Here is a 22,422-nt window from a genome sequence, read left to right on the forward strand (position 1 = left end):
TCCAACAAGTGGTGGTTGACTTCGTCCAGATGCAGGGTAGACACTTTATGGTATACGCAGACAGGTATACGGGATGGGTTGAAGTGGCCCTAATGACGTCGGGAAGAGCCAAGACGGTGTGCGATACCTTGAGGACTTGGTTCTGTACCTACGGCGTACCGGAAGAGATTTCGTCGGATGGTGGACCACCATTTGAATCCCAGGAATACGACTCCTTTTTGAGGAATTGGGGCATACGAAAACGTACCTCATCAGCGCATTATGCCCAAGGCAATGGCCGCGCAGAGTTAGCCGTCAAAACCGCGAGACGTATACTGGCGGACAATACGGACAGTTACGGACGCCTATGCCATGATCGGGCAGCCCGAGCACTACTGACCCATAGGAACACGCCTGTCCAGGATCTGGACATGTCCCCGGCCATGATGCTGTATGGTCGGATCATTAAAGACCACCTTCCTGTCCTGCGGGACAAATACCAGGTTCGAAAACAGTGGACAGAAATAGGCAAACTAAGGGAAGTAGCAATGGCCAAAAGACATATGAGGAACGAGCAGTATTACAACCAACATAGTCGCCCACTCCGGGAACTCCAGGTAGGAGATTACGTCCAGATCCAGAACCAGGACGGGAACCACCCACGTCAATGGACAAAGACAGGGAGAATCGTGGAGACCCAGGGGTACCGACAGTACGAAGTCCGGGTCGATGGAAGCAATCGAGTGACATTGCGCAACCGTCGGTTTCTCCGTAGAATACACCCGGTAGTGGATGGCCCTCGTAACATCAGACAAGAAATCCCGAACCCACCTATAAATGTGGAGACCCCACAGGAACAACCTCCGGAGGAGGCAATGGAGGTGGAACAACACGCCGACACGGAATCCCCAAGCGAGCATGAGGAAGAAATGGAAGTGGAAGATACCACGGAAGGAAATACCCAAAAATACAGTCGTCCTCCGTTAAGGGAACCGTCAAGTCGGAGGACGAGAGCCCCAAGGGGTTTGTCGCTGCAAATGCGGGGGAAGTCGCACGGGTATTTCTCCACATAAAGGATGACCACAACAACTTGCTTTTGTGGTCACGAGGGGGAGGGGCATGTAGAGGCCAGAAAGGAGTTATCGCCCTTTCGCTCAGACTTGGCATAAGTGGAGTTATCCCCCTTATAAAAGAAGAGGCGAATCGCCATTATGTGTTTACACTCATCGACGGCGACACGCTGTCGGATTGGGAAACCAGCTTGCTTAACGCAAACTGTACAGCGACCTCCTGCACGGATATTTGTATGTTACCTAGCTTGTTCTGTGTTATAGGAGGAAATATGGGGAGTTGATGGCCTTCGTCGCATAGGGTAGAATTAGCTGCAAAGTTCTTTGCAAATAGTTTGGCCTTGTCTGACGCTGACGAGATGACCTCTGGTCCATTGATAATGGTTGGTATAGAACGCACACTTCTGTTCAGGATTTTATTTGTTATTTGCCAAAACTGGTGGGATCCAAGTCGCTGATCAGCTACCTTGGATTTAACAGACTGGGCATATTGCTCTCTTGCATTTTTGATTACTCTTTTACAGTGGTTGCTGGCAGACCTGAAAGCAGCTTTAGTTTCAGTGCATCTATTACATTGGTAGCTATGGAAAAAGTGATTTCTGTGCGCGATAGCAGCAGCACATTCTGGGGAGAACCATGGCTGGCTGTTAGGTTTTTGTTGAAATTTTTTAGATGGTATGAATTGGTCTATGCCTACAATTAACCATTCGGTCAGTTCTGATACTATAGAGGACACATCCTTTTTAAACATGGAGTGCAGAGGTAAATCAGATATGAATGTACGGAAGCTATCCCAGTCAGCCATAGAGTATCGGTATACAGTACGGTGGAGGGGTACGTCTGGGGGCTTCTTACATTTCGTTTTTATCTTAACTGATACGACGGAGTGGTCGGAGGATCCTAGAGGAGAATGAACAGAACATGAACATAGCTCAGGGGAAGTTGAGAGAAAAAGGTCTAAGAGGCTTGCATATTGACCGGGTGTATCGGGCACACGGGTGGGTTCGCGAACAATCTGAGTGAGGTCATAAGCAATGGCAAAATCATGACAAACCTTCCCTCGTCATCTGTCTTATTTGAATGGGTCAGCCATTCCACGTTATGGACATTGAAATCACCACATATGTGGATGTTAGCCGAGGGATGTGAAGACAGTATGTGGTCAATTTTCTCAGATATGCTCTTAAAGATAGTAACTCCGCTGTTGTGGGGCCTATAGAGGGCAAATATAAATGCAGTGGTGTTAGCAAGTGCAACCCTGAAGCACACATAGGGTAAATTAGGATCTTCTCTAGAGATATCCCTGCCACATGGGAAGCCATCCTTAATGTAGGCACATATTCCATGCCCATGGCGATCTTGGGGGTCAGATTTAGCTGTTAAATTTGAGTATCCGTTAATTATGAACTCGTCTAGGGTAGTGGTCGGTCCTATTCCAGTTTCACTTAGAAATAATATGTCCGGTTTCGTCTCCTGTAATTCGGTTTCAACTTCTGGAAGGTTGGAACGTAGACCCCTGATGTTGGAGAAGGAGACCTGGTAGTAGGGGTCTACGTTGAAAGATGGGGTTCTAGGTTTAATCGAGTTTTTATTCTGGATATATTTCATGTTGAGGTTTGGGGATTTGTGGAATAGGTCGGCATACTTGGTTAGAGCAGTACAGAGAGGGAAAGTAAGAGAGAAAAAGACAGGAATTTTTTTTTTTTTTCGTAGCACATGAAAAGGTAAAGCCGTAACAATTACCCACTAGTATGGCATCGAGAGGCCCCACCAGAGACTACTGCATGGTCCAGATCCACTCACCAAATGGCAATACAGCAGTCCTAGTACTTTGCGCCTCCTGATAGGACAGCCTCCTTAGTGGTTAATCCAAGGTTCGGGTCCCTGACTACCAGGCGGATAACGTCAGCCCAGACAAACGTTTACCTCCAGCACCCTTACTAGTGACATGGCCACAAGGACAGACAGAGACAGAAAAATTTCCGACATCTCAGACTACTTGTCACCAAGTACTACCGACCTTTAAGCAGTTTTTTTAACATGTTTGTAACAGTTAAAGACCACATCCACTCACTCTGCACAAAAAAAAAAAATTAGAAAATTAAAAAGAAAGAAAAATGTCTGACAAAACTGACATTAGTTCAGAAGTAGAGTCCGGATATCTCTTTTTTCACAGATCTTTGGATTAAGATATGAAACAAGGACTACTCAATAAATTCATTCAATATATCTTAACTCACTCAAACAAGACCAATGATGAGGGGAGGTTCTGTTATGATTTCTCCATTGCTTATGACCTCATTCAGATTGTTCACGAACCCACCCGTGTTCCCGATTCTGACGGCCAGTATGCAAGTCTCCTAGACCTCTTTCTCACAACTTGCCCTGAATTGTGTTCAGCTTCTGTTCTGTCTCCACTTGGATCTTCCGACAACTCAGTTGTATCAATTAAGATAAAAATGAAAAGTAATAAGTCCCCAGATGTACCTATCCAATGTACAGTATATCGATTCTATGGCTGACTGGGATAGCTTCCGCACATTTATATCAGATCTACCTCTGCGTTCCATGTTTAAAAAGGATGTGTCCTCTACAGTATCAGACCTGACAGAATGGTTAATTGTAGGTATCGACCGTTTCATACCCTCGAAAAAATTCCAGCAAAAACCTAACAGCCAGCTGTGGTTCTCTCCGGAATGTGCTGCTGCCATTGCGCATAGAAATCACTTTTTCCATTGCTTCCAACGTAATAGATGTACTGAGACTAAAGCCGCTTTCAGAACTGCTAGCAACCACTGTAAAAAAGTAATAAAGAACGCAAGAGAGTTGTATGCTAAGTCCGTCAAGTCCTGAGTAGCGGCTTGGTTCCCACCAGTTTTGGCAAATAGTAAACAGAATCCTGAATAGAAGCGTGTGCTCTATCCCAACTCTCATAAATCGACCTGAGGTAATCTCGTCAGCATCAGACAAAGCCAAACTCTTTGCCAAGAACTTTGCAGCTAATTCTACCCTTTGCGACGAAGGCTGCCAACCCCCATGCTATGTGATGGACAAATATCTGTACGTGATGTTGCCAAGCTAATCAAAAACCTTGATTCCAGTAAAGCAACTGGCCCTGATGGTATTCCAATTATAGTACTGAAAAGACTTCAACCAGAACTTGCGCCAATACTTACTAAACTGTTTAAACGTTGTCTTGAGAAGAATTGCTTCCCATCGCCCTGAAAAATCTCATCAGTATGCCCCGTATTTAAGAATTCAGGTGATTGCTCATCTCCCTCACAGTACAGGCCAATAAGTCTCCTGTGTGTCATAATAAGTTGCTGGAGTCTGTGTTAAATACAGAAGTAATCAACCATCTTAGTAAAAATAACCTTCTTAGTGACACGCAATATGGTTTCCATTCTGCTAGATCTACAGCAGATGTACTTACAGTTATATCTCATAGGATTAGTGAATCTCTCGATGGAGGCTACCTTTCTAGGGCAATTGCTCTTGACATATCAAAGGCCTTTGATAGAGTATGGCATAAAGGTTTACTTCACAAGATCTCCAGCTATGGTATAGCTATGGTATAGCTGGAAATGTTTTCTCAATTATTAAATCATTTCTCTCTGATAGGTTCATAAGAGTAGTGGTTGATGGGCAGAAATCAGAAGCTCTTAGTATTAATGCTGGAGTCCCTCAGGGGTCCATCCAAGGCCTAACTTTCTTCCTGATTTACATTAATGATCTTCCAAATCACATCCTTACATCATTCGTAGACATCTATGCTGATGACACTACTATCTATGGTAGCACATCTAAGACCGTAAATGACCAAGTTCTCTCTGATTCTCTCTCCTCTGATCTTGAGCAAGTGGTACAATGGGGAAAGAGGTGGCTGGTTACTTTTAATGCATCTAAAACCAAGCTTCTCTCTTTACATCATCAACGTTCTGATCCACATCTGGCATCAATTGAAATGAATGGCTCTCGTCTTCAGGAGGCCTCATGTTTTGACAAGCTTCTGGACTTAACTTTTACTCCTGATCTTAAATGGAACATATACATAAAATCCGTTGCCAAGGCCGCTGGAAAAATGGTGGGATCCTTCTATCGATCCAGTAGATATCTCACTGCTGATGCAATTCTCTATCTATATAAGAGCCAGGTACGTCCAAGGATGGAGTACTGTTGCCACATCTGGGCAGGAGCTGCTAGAAAGGACTTATCCTGCCTTGATAGAGTTCAAAATAGACTTCATAGCCTTGTGTGGGATGTCCTTTTCTCTTCCCAGCAACCTCTTTCTCACAGAAGAGATGTTGCAAGTTTGTCTCTGCTTTATCGTTATTTTCATGGCAGGCGCTCGGCTGAGCTCCATTCTATGGTCCCCCCTCGCCAAACTTTCACAGGAAACACCCGTCTAGCAGAAAACACTATCACTAGTTTCCCCCACTCTTTATCTGTGCCTAAACCTAAGCGTAAATTCCATGAGCAAAGCTTCCTTCTTAGAACTGCATGCCTATGGAATTGTCTTCCATTTTTCTGCTTTCCAGCTGACTACAATATGGTTGTCTTCAAGTCTAATGTAAACAAGTTTTTGATGAGCCGTTCCATATAAGTTAAAAAATTTACCGAATCTCCATTACTAACGGTTACGATATTGTCCAATTTCTACTGTACACTCTTTAGCCCTTATCCTCGAGTGGCCTCTTGGCCTTGATAAGTGGTGATGCCTATGTAAAAAAAAAAATTATCGCAAAGAAGAAAGTAAAATTCTGATATCAGTGACGTCACTCATTCAGAGCTAGCCATTGGATATCTCTTTTTGTACATATCTTTGGATTTTAATATTAAACAAGGACTCTACTCTAGAAATTAATTCAATATGTTAGGCTTTATCTTGACTTGCATTTCAGTGAAAAGAGAAAAGGAACTGGAACGAAGATTTGAAAGCGGACACGAACATGTGTGTGACAGGTTTTAAGAGAAGTATATTTTTTTAGGACAGAAAGAGCAAGCGGGGAGTGAAAAAAAGGGATTATGGGATTACAACGTAAAGGGAGGTAATCATAAAAGAGTCTATGGTAAGAGTTATCGTACTTACTTTCAACACTCTAGAAATTAATTCAATATGTTAGGCTTTATCTTGACACAAAAGAAATGTACAGAAAGTCAAACTTTGCAAAAGGACGTGCAAGAAGTTGAATGGCTCACATGCAATTACAATTTGAAAGAAACAAATTTTCAAAAACTTAAATGTATAGAACTGAGACAAACTTAATGAGATGAAATTGTTTATATTATTAGCATGTAATGAAAACCGTTGTAGAAAAAGAAAAAACAAAACATTTTTTATAACAGTAACGAAAGGATTTATTTAGTTACCTACACCATTCGGTGAAGATGGAAGAATGCAGGACAGTGTCCAAATGAAGAAATAAAGAGTTAGGAAGTTTGGTACTCTTGCATAATTTCACCTGAATTCTTGTGAATTCCTGTCAAACATGGATCAGGCGAGACCGGCAATTATTGCTGTCAGCCGAACGTCGTAACAGACGCAGACTAATGAAAAAAAAAAAAAAAAAAAAAAAACGCAAAAAATACAAATGCAAATAATAAAAAATAACAAAAAAAAAAAAAACTACCTTACAAAATGAAAATATGTTTATTTTATTTTAGTATTTAATTTTTCTTTTTTTTTTTTTGCAAAATATTTATCAACAAAAAGTTTTGTTTTTTTTCTCAAAAGATTTTTTAACCGTATAATTGTTAGGAGTAAGTACAAATTTTTTTTTGTTTGTTTTGTTTTTTGTAACCGTATTTTTTTCTTGTTTTTCTTTTATTTTCAAGACTTGTTGTTCGGTCAAATTCTTTTGGTGGCGCTGTCCATTTGTACATCTCCAGGAGAAACCATCCTTTACGCGCTATCTTTGTTTTAAGTAAACATTTGCGGTTTTACACCTCATTTTTTGGGGACAGCAATTTCTTCTCTTGACAATATGAGATTGTCTGCATCAATGTTTTCATTTCTTTTTCTAACATGTATAGATTCTTGCTTGTCATTTTTCTGTTTGGCAAGTTTGAAAATATATTTGTTTGTCAGCTTTTTTTTTTGCTTTTTTTTAATTGTTGGTTTAGTCGCTTTCTTCCAATTCAAATGTCGTCTGCTTCCATTTAGATAGCGCTTTTTCATTGGCTAATCAAACTCCCAAAAATTCAATTAAAAAAAATATATAATAAATAACTAATCAGAAAATAAAAAGTCACCCTCGCCCCCTTAATATCACCTTAAAAATTACTAAAAACATAACAGAAAAAAAAATTAAATAAATAAAATAAGAAGTCGAGTTAGTGTTTCAACATTTAAACAACGTTCGGCTGACACCGATGATTGCCGATCTCGCCCGATCCATGCTTGACGGGAATTCATGAGAATTCGGGTCAAATTATGCAAGAGTATGGGATGTTATTTGGGCTCCAGAAAGCCAGCAGTTATCTTTAGGTGAAGATAGTCGATGCTTGTACGCCCAGTGGAAAGGGATAGGAAAGAGATGGGACATCTTTTCTGGTTGCTTTCACAGTTCTCTCTGCAGACCTACAATAATTCCCAAAGAGGCTGAAGTAGTTCTTCAGGAGACAGATAAAATCAATGCATTCTGCAAGCTTTTCTTTTTTTTTTTTTTTTTTTTTTTACATAGGCATCACTACATTATCAAGGCCAAGAGGCCACTCAAGGATAAGGGTTAAAGAGTGTACAGTAGAGATTGGACAATATAGTAATCATTAGTAATGAAAATTTGGTAAATTTGATAACTTATATGGAACGGCTCATCAAGAACTTATTTACGTTAGACTTGAACACAACCATATTGTAGTCAGTCGGAAAGCAGGAAAACGGAAGACAATTCCACAGGCGTGCAGTTCTAAGAAAGAAGCTTTGTTCATGGAATCTACATTTAGGTTTAGGCACAGATAAAGAGTGGGGGGAATTATTGATAGTGTTTACAGCTAGACGAGTGTTTCTTGTGAAAGTTTGGCGAGGGGGGGGGCCATAGATTGAAGCTCAGTTGAACACTTTCCATGAAAATAACGATACATCAGAGACAAACTCGCAACATCTCTTCTGTGAGATAGAGGTTGCAAGGAGGAGAAAAGGACATCTCCTACGAGGCTACGAAGTCTATTTTGAACTCTTTCAAGGCAGGACAAGTCCTTTCTAGCAGCTCCTGCCCAGATGTGGCAACAGTATTCCATCCTTGGACGTACCTGGCTCTTATATAGATAGAGAATTGCATCAGCAGTGAGATATTTACCGGATCAATAGAAAGATCCGACCATTTTTCCAGCGGCCTTGGCAACAGATTTGATGTACGTGTTCCATTTAAGATCAGGAGTAATGGTCAAGCCCAGAAGCTTGTCAAAACTTGAGGCCTCCTGAAGACGAGAGCCATTCATTTCAATTGATGCCAGATGTGGATCAGAATGTTGATGATGTAAAGAGAGAAGCTTGGTTTTAGATGCATTAAAAGTAACCAGCCACTCCTTTCCCCATTGTACCACGTGCTCAAGATCAGAGGAGAGAGAATTGGAGAGAACTTGGTCGTTTACTGTCTTAGATGTGCTACCATAAATGGTAGTGTCGTCAGTATAAATGTCTAGAAATGATGTAAGGATGTGATTTGGAAGATCATTAATGCAGATCAGGAAAAGAGTTGGGCCCAGGATGGACCCCTGAGGGACACCGGCATTAATACTGTGAGCTTCTGATTTTTGCCCCTCAACTACTACTCTTATGAACTTATCAGAAAGAAATGATTTAATAATTGAGAAGACTTTTCCAGCTATACCATAGCTAGCGATCTTATGAAGTAAACCTTTATGCCATACCCTATCAAAGGCTTTAGATATATCAAGAGCAATTGCCCTAGAAAGATTGCCACCGTCGAGAGATTTGCTAATCCCATGCGATATAACTGTAAGTACATCTGCTGTAGATCTAGCAGAACGGAAACCATATTGAGTGTCACTAAGAAGGTTATTTTTGTTGAGATGGTTGATTACTTCTGTATTTAACACAGATTCTAGCAACTTACTCCTGACGCACAGGAGACTTATTGGCCTGTACTGAGAGGGGGATGAGCGATCACCTGAATTCTTAAATACAGGGCATACTGATGAAATTTTCCGGGGAGATGGGAAGCTATTCTCCTTAAGACAACGTTTAAACAGTTTTGTAAGTATGGGCGCTAGTTCAGGTTGAAGTTTTTTGAGTACTATAATTGGAATACCGTCAGGGCCAGTTGCTTTACTGGAATCAAGGTTTTTGATTAGCTTGGCAACATCACGCACAGATATACGTATATCACATAGCGTGTTTTCTGATACAGGAGGAACTATTGGGGGTTGGCGGCCTTGATCGCAAAGGGTAGAATTAGCTGCAAAGTTCTTGACAAAGAGTTTGGCTTTGTCTGATGCTGATGAGATTACCTCAGGTCCATTGATAATAGTTGGGATGGAGCACACGCTTCTGTTCAGGATTCTGTTTGCTATTTGCCAAAACTGGTGGGAACCAAGCCGCTGCTCAGCTACTTTGGACTTAACAGATTGAGCATACAACTCTCTTGCGTTCTTTATTACTCTCTTACAATGGTTGCTGGCAGTCCTGAAAGCGGCTTTAGTTTCCATACATCTATTACGTTTGAAGCAGTGGAAAAAGTGATTTCTATGCGCAATGGCAGCAGCACATTCTGGTGAGAACCATGGCTGGCTATAAGGTTTTTGCTGAAACTTTTTAGAGGGTATGAAACGGTCAATACCTACAATTAACCATTCCGTCAGGTCTAATACTATAGAGGACACATCCTTTTTAAACATGGAATGCAGAGGTAGATCAGATATAAATGCTGATTGGTCATTTTCACAACATGATGTGTGTAACCAAATCACTTAGCAGGGACATTTCTCCAGAAGTGAAAGCAAGTCTTTATTTATGACCGTTACAATTGCACATATTGTAACATCGTGACATTTGCCTAGTATAGGATTAAATAAAATACGGGAATTAGTAATTATAAATAGTACAGGATGGAATGATAAATTTGTCGCCCTAAAGAAAATAACACTACAGCTTTATTTTAAATTTTTTATTGAAAAAAACAATCCAAGTAACTTGATTATAACATCTATTCAATGTAGCCGCCTTCAGCTTCAATCACTGCCTTGGTATGGTCCAGAACTGGGAGTATGCCTTTTCCATAAGTGCCGATAGGAGCTCGGCGAATACTTGGTGGATGGCGGCTATCAGGCTGGCTTTGTGTTTGTGAGAAGTCATGTTGATGATGTTTTCCATGTATCACCAAACAAAGTAGTCCAGCGGGTTTAGGTCGAGGGAAGAGGGGGTTGGGTCAGTGAGAAAAGGGTGCAAAGTCATAGCACTCCTTCTGAAGCCAAGCCTGGGTCTCTTTGGACTTGTGGGCTGGCACCGAGTCTTGCTGCCACAGCCAGAGTCTGATTGCACCAGGGGATCACCACTCTCTTCAGCACATCCAGGTACACTTTAGTGTTGACTTTCAAGCCGACTTTGACGATGTGAGGTGGCATGATGTGGCTGTCACTTGAAACCACACCAAAGACCATAATCGTGGCCGGTAACTTTGTTGAGCTGTGTCCACAAGCACACAATGTTCAGCGAGCGAGATCGGATATGCACCACTGTATAACTCATACTCTCTATCGATCCAAGTTATGAGAATAGGACCCTTGCCAACACCCTCAAAATGCAAATCCGGATGGTTCAATGCTTGTGGACACAGCTCAACAAAGTTTCCGGCCATGGTTGTTCAATAGGACAATATCATTAAATGAACTTTTAAAACAAGACGCAATCCAAACTTTGAACAACAAAAATGGTCAGACAACCGTGTGCTGTTCAGCAAACTGCAGACATAGCAGCGGAAAGAAAAAGAAAGATAAAAAAAAACCTCATGTATGGTGTGTGGGATTGGAGAGGACGTGGTGAGACGGCAAGGTTTTGTAAATGACATGGTGAACTAAGAGACTTTTAAAACAAGATGCAATGCATTATTTTGGAAAGTACCATGAATAAATGCCTTTTCTTTCAACTAACAAAAAAAGTGAGTCAAAATTATTTCCTTTTTTGTCCATTTATGACTGTCTTTGCATGCGACGTGTAAATCCGTGTTAAAATGAACATGTAATTACAACATTACACATAAAATAACAGCCAAGATGAAAATAGAAGTCTAAATAATTCTATAGCAGAACTGAATTGCGAAACAATTCTGAAAAATGTTAAAAAGCAAATGGCTCTAATATCCTACCCTCTTTCTTTCTCTGCTTTATTTGGATTTGCTTCTATTATCACTTCCAAAAGCAAGTAAGTTTTCACAGGAACCTGTTGAGTCAAAGTATTTTCAATCAATGAAAATTGTTACAACCTCCCCTAAAATAACATGTATATGTGAAAGTAATAAACCAATGCAAACTCAGAAACTCCTTTAAAATAAACAGCTAAAAGCTAGAGACGGACTTCATCAGTCGGCTGATATACAAAATACAGAAACCCACCCAATATATGTTACCGTGACGTATATCTAATGGGTTTCTAACAGTATTTTGTATTAAATTTTTTCGTTTTAACTCATTTTTCCAAACTTCACGTATTTAACAGTCAGTTCGCCGCCATTTGTCTTGTTCACATATATTGATAAACAGTGTATGATTTTCGAACTGAATAAACATTTTACATTAAATAAAACACTAAAATCTTTTCCAGATAAGTAGAAGAGTAACTTATCTTGCCTTTGATAACATTTATTTGTTATATATATATATATATATATTTTTTAAATCTCTTTTCGTACCTATATTTTCGTAAATATATTTAAATCTATCGAAATTTCTATTTATTATGAAACATAAGAGTTCAAACAAGTAAAACATATTTATTTTTTTTAATTTAAATACCCGTATTGAACAAAAACTTACCTTGAAGTTGTAATTAAAAAATGATATAATTTAATATTATGTTTTTAATAGCATTTTTTTCGACTATACTATAATCAGTCGAATTGTCAAGAAAAAGAAACTTTGTAAACATTAATTAATTTTTAAAAGATTAAAACGATTAAAGTTCCATTATTTCAAAATGTTCCGTTACAACATAGATTTTTAATTAATTGTGTTTAAATTTTTTTTAAATATTAAGTTTTTATATAAACATGGCTCTTATCAGCGATTTTATCTCCAAATTAAAACCGATTTGAAAATAATATTGCACACATATTAAGCATTTTGTAGGCCCCCCTCCCTCATATTTTGTTTGTCTCTTTTTACCGAACAAAATATGGAAGCCGGTAGTTAACCAAATGAACATTCAGTAAAACCGTATTTCATATTTGATATACAAATGTTTATAATATTATTAATCATTAAACTGTGTAAATCTTAAAACCTAACAAAATTGTAACAAAGATTAATTTGCAGTTTGAAGAAGATAAACAAAGGTCTTAAAAAATCATTAAGTCGCTTCTGCTTTTCCATAGTTCGTATAGTTAACACAAGTCTGACGTCACAGAATCATGCTTTCTTTTTGTCACATTGTTTTGGAGGTACCTAATGTACGAAAAAACAAACTTCTCATTTGGAAATTAGAACGCAATGTTTCGTTGGTTCTTCGTTATAATAGCGAAGTTCGAAAATCGAAATAATGCATTTAAAGTCATATCGCAGTCGTAAACATATCCAAAAATTATGAAAAACGATAAGGTAGAAAATTAATTATTCATCGAAATTGTTTTGGTATTTTTACGACGTGCCCCAGCGTAGTATAAACACCCCCAACCACCCCATGTAAAGAACGACTTTCGAGGTTGGGGGGGGGGTATTCCGAAAGCCGTTCTTAACATGGGGAGGTTGGGGTGTTTATACTACACTGGGGCACGTCGTAAAATTTTACTATTGTTTTCGAACACAATTAGCGAAAATTGAGTTCTGTCAAAAAAAAAAAAAAAAAAAAGAGTTCGAATCGTAACAAAAAGGAGGTAATTATTTTCATGAAAACTAAAAATCCTTGGCCTATTTAGTAAAACTTAATTTTCGCTAATTTTATTCAAAAACAATTTTCATTAAAAATTAATTTTCTACCAGATCGTTTTTCGTAATTTTTGGATATGTTAATTACTGAGACATGACATTTGAGTAGATACCATTGTGTTTACTTGAAATTCAATATTTCAATTTTCTAATTTCGCTACTATAACGGAGAAGGGCCGTTTCATTTAATGATTAAATTTTAATTATTACCATTTAGTAGCAAGTGCTTTTTATGCCCCTTCTCTCATTTAGAATTTAAGAAAACTCGTTCATGGAAAACGTGTCCATTTTTGCTAGGTAGGAAAACTGGTCTATTATTGAATAAATATCGATTGAAAACACATTTTATTACCGTTCTTGAAGGAGATTTTTTTTTTTTTAAAGAGAATTTATATAACTTGAAATAGGCTTAAAGCAGAAATACCGAAGTATTCTAATCGATTTCCAAGAAACGCCGAGTGTGCCGCAAAGGGGGTGGGGTGGGTAGAGACTATAAATTTACCGATATTTATTTCAATCAATGTCATTTCATTTCCCTCTCAAATCAATGCTGAGCAAGTTTTTGGGCCCCCCCATCCAAAATTTAACCCAATGAAATGTAAAAAATAATAAAAAAAAATAATTATTTATGCAGTTTACGGACCGTGCTGAAATAATAATAATAATAATAATAATAATAATAATAATAATAATAATAATTCAGAAATCCATTCTTAACATGAGGAGAGGAATGGCGTTTTGTAACTATTTTGTACTTTCACCTAACAATTTAGTAAAAACAAAAGATAACGTAAAAAATTAAATTTAACTTGAAAATTCTATCAAAAAAAAAAAAAAAAAATAGTACGGTCCGTATTCTGCAAAAGTAGCAAAAAGTAATATGGTTTTTAGGTGGGACACACACACACACACACACACACCCGACCGACCGCCCGCGCAAAAGAATATATGATTCCATATTCAATCCCGGGAAACGCCGGGTCACTCTATTAGTTCCTAATTAATTTCATCATAAATTATAAACATGCAAAAAACTGTGTTTTAGTCGTGTCCTTTATGACAAATTTAATGTTGGGGAAAACTGAAAATGTATAAAAAAATGGGTGTGTCAAACTTGTGCGACCAGTTTAATATGATAAACGTACAATGTACGAAAACTAAAAATGTGTCGATTGTTTTCTATTATTCTATTATTATTTCTTTTAAAAAAATAAAATGAAATAAAGTTGTTTTTTTTTGCTTACTGTTTTCAGCGCTTGTTCGATGAGTTATTGATTATTTGAGAAAGAAAAAAATACCTCGTTAAAGATAGGCGATCTAACAAAGACGTACGTGACACTGTTAGATCGAATGTATGTAGTAATAGCAATAAGGCAAGTGTTAATTCATACATTCGCAAAAGACCAATGTTTGAAAAGGGAGAAGCGTTGTGTTATTTTATACATCTTCCCGGGCCTCGCTGCTGTTATTGCAATACATTAGCAAGGCCCGGAAACTGGTTATTTCATACATTCACCCGGGCTTACATAGTACTACTGTTACTGCCTATATACTGCTGAACTGCAAAAAAAAAAAAAAATAAATAAATAATAAGGTCAATATGCACTAGAGCACCAACAAACAACTTATTTTTAAAAAGTTGATTTTTAGATGTAATCGGCTCTGTTTTGAACGAGTATTACGTTTAAAATTGTCGCCGACAAGTAGTTCCATGATATTATTTTATCCAATGTATTCTTTTGGTGGTCATGTAAGCTTTTTGCGTACGCGCGCAAAAATTCGATGTGTACACAAAAACCAACAACATGGCCACCAGAATTATATAATGCACAAGTGCCACAAATTGTTAGAAAACTATAACTAAGTTGGTGAAGATAATGTAGTTTTAATGTCAACCATCTTAAAGCTGAAAAGTTCAAGATAATTGTAAACAGCTTTCAAAACATCCAATCTTTTAATACATGAGAATTTACAAAATATTTTAAAATCAGAAATGACCGTTTATTCGACAAAATTCCCTTAAAATTTTTTTTTTTAAACCATTAACAAAAGATTAAAATGGCTGACTTTTTTTTTTTTTTTTTTTTTACCAAGAAACGATAATGAATTCGGGTGGATTTAATGTCGTAATTAAAATCATTTCTTCAAACAGGATTTTTAAATGCTTTTGCATTTTTGATATTTTGAGATTAATTGTAAATTAAAAAAAAACAAAACAAAAGGTGCAAATCCACTAATTCAACCGAATTGAAGAAGAAAAAAAGTTTATGGCGTAGTGTGCGTACCCGTCATGGAACGAAAATGTCGGGTTTGTATTACCGTACACATAGATTCGAAAAAGTTGTCAAAAAACAAATATATAACAAATAAATGTTATCAAAGGCAAGATAAGTTACTTTTCTACCAAACTGGATAAATTTTTTGTGTTTTTATTCAATGTAACATGTTTATTCAGCTCGAAAAACATGCAGTGTTTACCCATGTATTGGAAAATTCAAGATGGCGCCTCACTCCCTCTTTAGCACGGTAAGTTAGGGAAAAGGTGTTATAAATAATAAACTAGACAAAATACTATTAAAAACCCGCCGAATATATGTCAACCCATGTCACGGTAACATATATTGAGCGGGTTTTTAACAGTATTTTATCCAGTTTTTTATTTATAACACCTTTTCCCAAACTTACCGTGTTAAAGAGGAAGTCCGACGCCATCTTGAATTTTCCAATACATCGGTGTTTTTATTCAATTTAACATGTTTATTCAGCTCGAAAAGCATACAGTGTTTATCGATGTATTGGAAAATTTTAAATGGCGGCCGACTCTCTCTTTAACATGGTAAGTTCGGAAAAAGGTGTAATAAATAATAAACTAGACAAAATACTATTAGAAATTTGCTCACTATATGTTACCGTGACATAACTTGACATATATTCGGTGTTTTTTTAATAGTATTTTGTCTAGTTTATTATTTATAACACCTTTTTCCGAACTTACCGTGTTAAAGAGAGAGTCGGCCGCCATTTTGAATTTTCCAATACATCGGTAAACACTGTATGCTTTTTGAGCTGAATAAACATGTTAAATTGAATAAAAACACGACAATTATATCCAGTTAGGTAGAAAAGTAACCTATCTTGCCTTTGATAACATTTATTTGTTATATATTTGTTTTTTGACAACTTTTTCGAATCTATGTGTACAGTAATACAAACCGAAAATGTCATATTCTAAAAATCACTTCAATTGCTCAAGTATTTTTTTTGTTTTTTTAATATAAAAAAATCATTTTTTACGAGTTTTGATTGATTGACTATTAATCATAGCCATCACATAACTGATTTTGATCTTTATTTCTGGAAAGGTTGTTAAGGAGGAAATAAGCAATGATTAATTTTAAAGATGGCAGATCGAAACGCATCATCCTCGCTTAACCATAAAAATTGATGATCTTTTTCATGATTTTTGGAATATAATATTTTCGTTTAGTGGCGGATACTACATCATAAAACAAATTCTGTATTCTGTTTTTATTAGCTTGAATTCTGGACAAATATACAAAAATAAATAAATAAATAAAATAATAATAATAATAATAATAATAATAATAATAATCGAAATAAAATAATAATAATAATAAGAAAATAATAATAATAATAATAATAAAAATAATAATAAAATAAGAAGAAATAATAAAATTAATAATAATAATAATAATAATAAATAATAATAATAATAATAATAATAATAATTAAATAAAAATAAAAAATAAGAAAATAATAATAATAAAAAATAATAATAAAATAAGAAATAATAAAAATAAAATAAATAATAATAATAATAAAAATAATAATGATAATAAAATAATAATAATAAAAATAATAATAATAATAAAATAATAATAAAAAATAATAATAAAATAATAATAATAAAATAATAATAATAATAATAATAAAATAATAATAATAAAAATAATAATAATAAAAAATAAAAATAAAAGTAATAATAATAAAAATAATAATATAAAAATAATAATAATAATAATAATAAAAAATAATAATAAAAATAATAATAAGAATAATAATAAAAATGATAAAAATAATAATAAGAATAATAAAAAATAATAATAAAAATAATAATATAAAATAATAATAATAATAATAATAATAATAATAATAATAATAATAATAATAAAAATAATGATTAAAATTTCCAATCCAACAGGTAAGTTTCAAATGGTCCAAAATGACCCAAAAGGCAACAAAAAAAATTGTCATTTTTCCAAGGAATTCTGCCTTTTAGATCATTTTGGACCATTTGGAACTTACCTGTTGGATTGGAAATTTTTAATTCGACCGTGTTTGAATTTTACCATTCTTGGATTTTTTACCCTTCACCGGACTATCCATTCATGTGAAATTTTTTTTATCATTTTTCTTTTACCTCCTATTCCCCTTACCTCACTTCTTTTTTTAACCAAGTAAGATCTGTGACTTACTTGTAGTTTCATTAAATACTTTTACATGCAAAATCCGATCCCGCATTTTGCTAATTCCTGCCCTCTGATGAGAAGAAGAGTATTTCTTCGAAACTCCGCGGATTAAGGAGTATCCACTTATCTTGTGCTTCCTTTTTAAAATTAAATATGTTTTTAACTCTTTTTCAAGATGTCTTTTAACATGTTTTATTAATCATTTTTTCATATTATAAGCTCTATTTCCTTTTCGGTTTTATTGAGCTTTTACTTCTAGTTGAGATTACTTTACTTGTAAATATTAACTCTTTAATATTTATAATATATTTTAAGTTTACCATTTTGATTACCTTGGTAAACTTATTGTAATTTTTATTTCTATATATATATATATATATATAAATTTTTGAAATCAGAACTATATATAATGGGTACAATATAATAATCAATAGAGAATTGGTTCTATGATAATAAATACTAAATCTACATGAATTAAAATATCATATTTAAGCGTATTTTATTAACAGAAAACACTGGACGGCGTGCGAATTAATAATACAACTGCCTTTAACTTTAGTATAGTTTTAAATAGTTAAACAATAACTAAAAATAAAAGCAATTGTTTTCCACTTATGTCGAACTCAGGAATCTTTCTGTTGAACGCGGTAATTTGCACGAAATTTCGAATGGACCCCTTTATTTAATCATCAGATGTTCTCGTTCTGTCAGTCATAGATAGAAGTTATAAATAATTCGCAGTTGTTGTTTTGAGTGTTGCCTGCACTGAGTATTGAACCTCGAATCTCCAGAAGAGTGTAACTTACAAATGAATTTCACCGAGTATTTTATCCACTACACCACAAGTCATTTCGAACTGAGGACTTCTATCTAGTCATGGCCGACGGAATGTGAGCAATGCTACACCGGTGGATTAAATGAAGGGTTCCTTTCGAAATTCCGTGCAGATTACCGAGTTAGAAAAATTCGACAAGAGTGGAGAACAATTTTTTTTTTTTTTTCTGAGTAATTATTTCGAGTTTGACAAGATACACCAAGAGAAGATCGAAGGTTACATCGACCGAAACGTTGTGCAAATGAGCAATCAAGATAAGAGCAATAGTCCGAAGAATCCAGATAATAATAAAACATTGTGTAAAAACGTATGAAGAGGAACAGCAATAAGCGTCCACGGTTCGTGTGTGCCCTAGACAAATTTACGTCGACCTTTGTGGCCTTCGGGACAAGATCAAAGTGTAGTATCTGTTCCGGCAGATACTGCACTTTAGATAATTTGTACCAGTCAATGGAGGGGAAAGCCTCTATACTGGGACAATTATTATTTTTGGTAACCAGAGTGCCCCCTTTTTGCCTACTTTTAGGGGAGCTGGTTTTTGCCTCACATTAAAAACGGCCTTGTGCCTAATTTGCTCAGTGGGGGAGCAAATAAACACCATCTGTTCCGGCAGATACTGCAAGCAAAGACCATATGTGGGGGCGACCCCACGTATAAGACCTTGGTCAATGTAGGGGCAACCTTTCATACCAATTGTCACTATCCAGCTCCCCTACTCCCCGGGGAGTTGGTCCCCATTTCCCCTTCACTCCTCACATTAAAAATCGGCCTTGTGCCTAATTTGCTCGGTGGGGGAGCAAATAAATACCATCTGTTCCAGCAGATACTGCAGCAAAGACCATATGTATGGACAACCTCACATATAAGACCTTGGTCAATGTAGGGGCAACCCTTCATACCAATTGTCGCTATCCAACTCCCCTACTCCCCGGGGAGTTGGTCCCCATTTCCCCTTCACTCCTCACATTAAAAATCGGCCTTGTGCCTAATTTGCTCGGTGGGGGAGCAAATAAATACCATCTGTTCCGGCAGATACTGCAAGCAAAGACCATATGTGGAGGAAACCCCACATATAAGACCTTGGTCAATGTAGGGGCAACCCTTCATACCAATTGTCACTATCCAGCTCCCCTCCTCCCCGGGGAGTTGGTCCCCATTTCCCCTTCACTCCTCACATTAAAAATCGGCCTTGTGCCTAATTTGCTCGGTGGGGGAGCAAATAAATACCATCTGTTCCGGCAGATACTGCAAAGCTATAACTAGCAAAGACCAGCTATGACTAGCAAAGACCATATGTAGGGGTAACCCCACATATCTGACCTTGGTCACTGAAGGGGCAACCCTTCATACCAACAGTTTCTAATCCAGCTCCCACTTCCCACCTCTCGGGAGCTGGATCCCCCTTTCCCTCCCCCTATCTCCACATTAAAAAACGGCCTCCTGCCTAATTTGCTCAGTGGGGAAGCAAATAAATAAAAAGATCAAACTGTAGTATCTGTTCCGAGAGATGCTGCAATAAAAGACCATTGTCCTTGTGGCAATTTTTGGTCCATGTAGGGACAACCCTGTACGGCACAATCACGTTGACACACCGGTTCTCGCCAAGTCACCGAAGTTAAGCAACGTTGAGCCTGGTCAGTACCAGATAGATGACCATTTGGGAAGGCTGGGTGCTGTATGTACCTTCTTGAAAGATTGAGCTTAGGGCCAGCACCCTCACCCTGTAAAAAGAACTCCTACAAAAAGCATCTACAAAAAGTTGTATATGGCCTATGCCCCCCCCCTCCAGGGGCTCAAGGGCTATGGAGGGGCAACTCTATATAACATATGGCTCTCACTATCCAGCTCCTATTTCCCACCTCTCGGGAGCTGGTCCCCTTTTTCCCTTCCTCCCTCTCTCCACATTAAAAAAACGGCCTTGTGCCTATTTGCTCAGCGGGGAAGCAAATAAATAATGCCCTAGGCAAATTTTGTCGTACAGCAACTCTCTGGTGCCTTCACTCAAAACGCAAGGATTGTGCTCGGGACCTGCTGATGATGGCATAATATCAACTTCCTCCACCCGGACCCCGTAACTGTAAATGGCATAGCCGAGTGGTGCCACAGTACTATGAAACGAATCGCGGCTAGACTATCTACTGGTACAATGTGACCCTAAAAGACAGCGACTCCTATTTGACCGCGCCAGCCATTACCATTTACAGTGACGAGGTCCGAGTGAAGGGAGTTGATATTATGCCACCACCAGCAGGCCCAGAGCACAGTCGCTATACGATAGAATTTGGCCAGGGCACACCGTTATTACACGTCAGTTTTACGGCAAAATCTATAGGATTTACTTATGAAATGTTTGAACTGAAATCACATAAAGATTTTCAGATTTTTTTAAAAACAATCTTTATTATTATTATTTTATTCACCAGGAGTTCTCAAACAGGTCATCATCAAAAATTGTTCATTAACAAAGGCCGGTGGTGTTCCTAACAAATATAGCGAAGCGTTTTTTTATTTTTTTTGTTTTTTTTTTCGATAAAGCTTAAATTCTTGTTTTTATTTACTAATGCAGTATATTTAACTAATTGAGACACGATAATTAAGTAGACATCATTGTTTTTAGTTTAAATTGACATAAAAAATAGATACCATTGTGTGTGTGTGTGTGTGTGTGTGTGTGTGTGTGTGTGTGTGTGTGTGCGTGTGTTTTGATGAAAACTGATTTTTTCGGCTTCAGAATTTTGCGCTAGTAACGAATAATGAAGAAGCACTCAAACATAATAAATGCCACATAGAGTTTAACTCGAAATGCTTCCGAACAAGAACAACAATATGACACAATATTTATCGCCTATTTTCAGGCCATCAAACTGCGGTTTTACCTTACTACCATATAAAATCTTAAAATACGTTCTAGTTAAAAACAAATCTCGGTAACGTTTTTTGGGAGGACGGGGGGAGGGATGTCTTCAAGTTTCGTCACCCGGTGTTTAGAAAGGTTTTTGCGAAGAGTTGTCATTTGGAAAATGGAACGAGTTCTGTAACATTGCGACTGAGTCTACAACGTGTTGGGCAAAGTAGACAAAGAATAGAACGGCATTTTTTTCCGGATTCTTCCGCCACGTGTGACTTCTCGTTACGTCGCTAAGGTATTCTCGAACGTCATCCACGTCTCTAACGTGATTGTCCTCTCTAACGTGCTCTTTCTCCTTTCTTTTTTTACCGGTGACGTCATTTTGCATGCATTTGCACACGCGCATCCGCGCTATGTTACAGTTTTTTTTTTCATTTATTTTCAAATTGTATTTTTTTTTTTAAATAAGCAAGTGAACAGAAAAATTGATCAGCGATTTTTTTTCTTATTCGTTAATTTGAAGAAATAGTCGTTTTCTGTGCAAAATCTTTGTAAACACCGGGTGAGAAAACGTGAAGATAAAAAACCTTTGTTCCTTTTCTTAAAAATTCTTAAAAAGTAACTTGTAAGTGCGCATGTATTTCGTGAAAACATTTAACTGTTGTCGCTCACGTGGCGTTCCTAACACATTCTACCGGATTCTTTAGACAAACAGCTTTTACTAAACGCTGCTGTTTAACACGCTCTGATTCTTTGCGATGTCAACACGTTTTTAGCGTTCGTGATTTACGCTTCGAATCCAACTGACTTCAGGGAGGCGGTTCCCCGGCAGGCATTATATTATTATACTTCTCATTACGCAAAACGTAGACGGTTAGAGTCAGATCAGTTGATCGTATATAAACTCAGCAGTCAGCACTCCAATCCCGCCGACCCCTGAAAGGAATGCTTTTAAGCGTGACACCGTATATGACGTCATCCAACGCCACGTGTTCCAAAATGTAAACAACGAAATAAATGTTCGTGTCATTTGGATATTAGTGGCCTGGCAGGGCCACAGGGGAGACAACCAAGCAAAAACAAAAAAATATACCAAAAAAC

At 37.0% G+C, this 22,422-nt stretch overlaps 1 protein-coding gene across 4 annotated transcripts in view; it reads right to left on the reverse strand.

The window, feature by feature from the left end:
* LOC145247969 (uncharacterized) overlaps positions 1 to 22,422 on the reverse strand; it is a 394,038-nt gene that overhangs the window by 261,704 nt on the left and 109,912 nt on the right. Inside the window, exon 1 of one of the 4 annotated variants that reach the window (XM_080109622.1) lies at positions 14,447 to 14,618. The exons of 2 other annotated variants lie outside the window; for them this stretch is intronic. The gene's annotated coding sequence lies outside the window, so the exon portion shown is untranslated. Of the gene's footprint in view, positions 1 to 14,392; positions 14,619 to 22,422 lie in introns of those variants that run through there. One more of the 4 variants, XM_080109620.1, reaches the window with a different exon arrangement.

This window comes from Euprymna scolopes, chromosome 26 (assembly GCF_053919585.1).
Source record: "Euprymna scolopes isolate OS-2025 chromosome 26, ASM5391958v1, whole genome shotgun sequence".
In the NCBI taxonomy this organism is placed as follows: Eukaryota; Metazoa; Mollusca; class Cephalopoda; order Sepiida; family Sepiolidae; genus Euprymna; species Euprymna scolopes.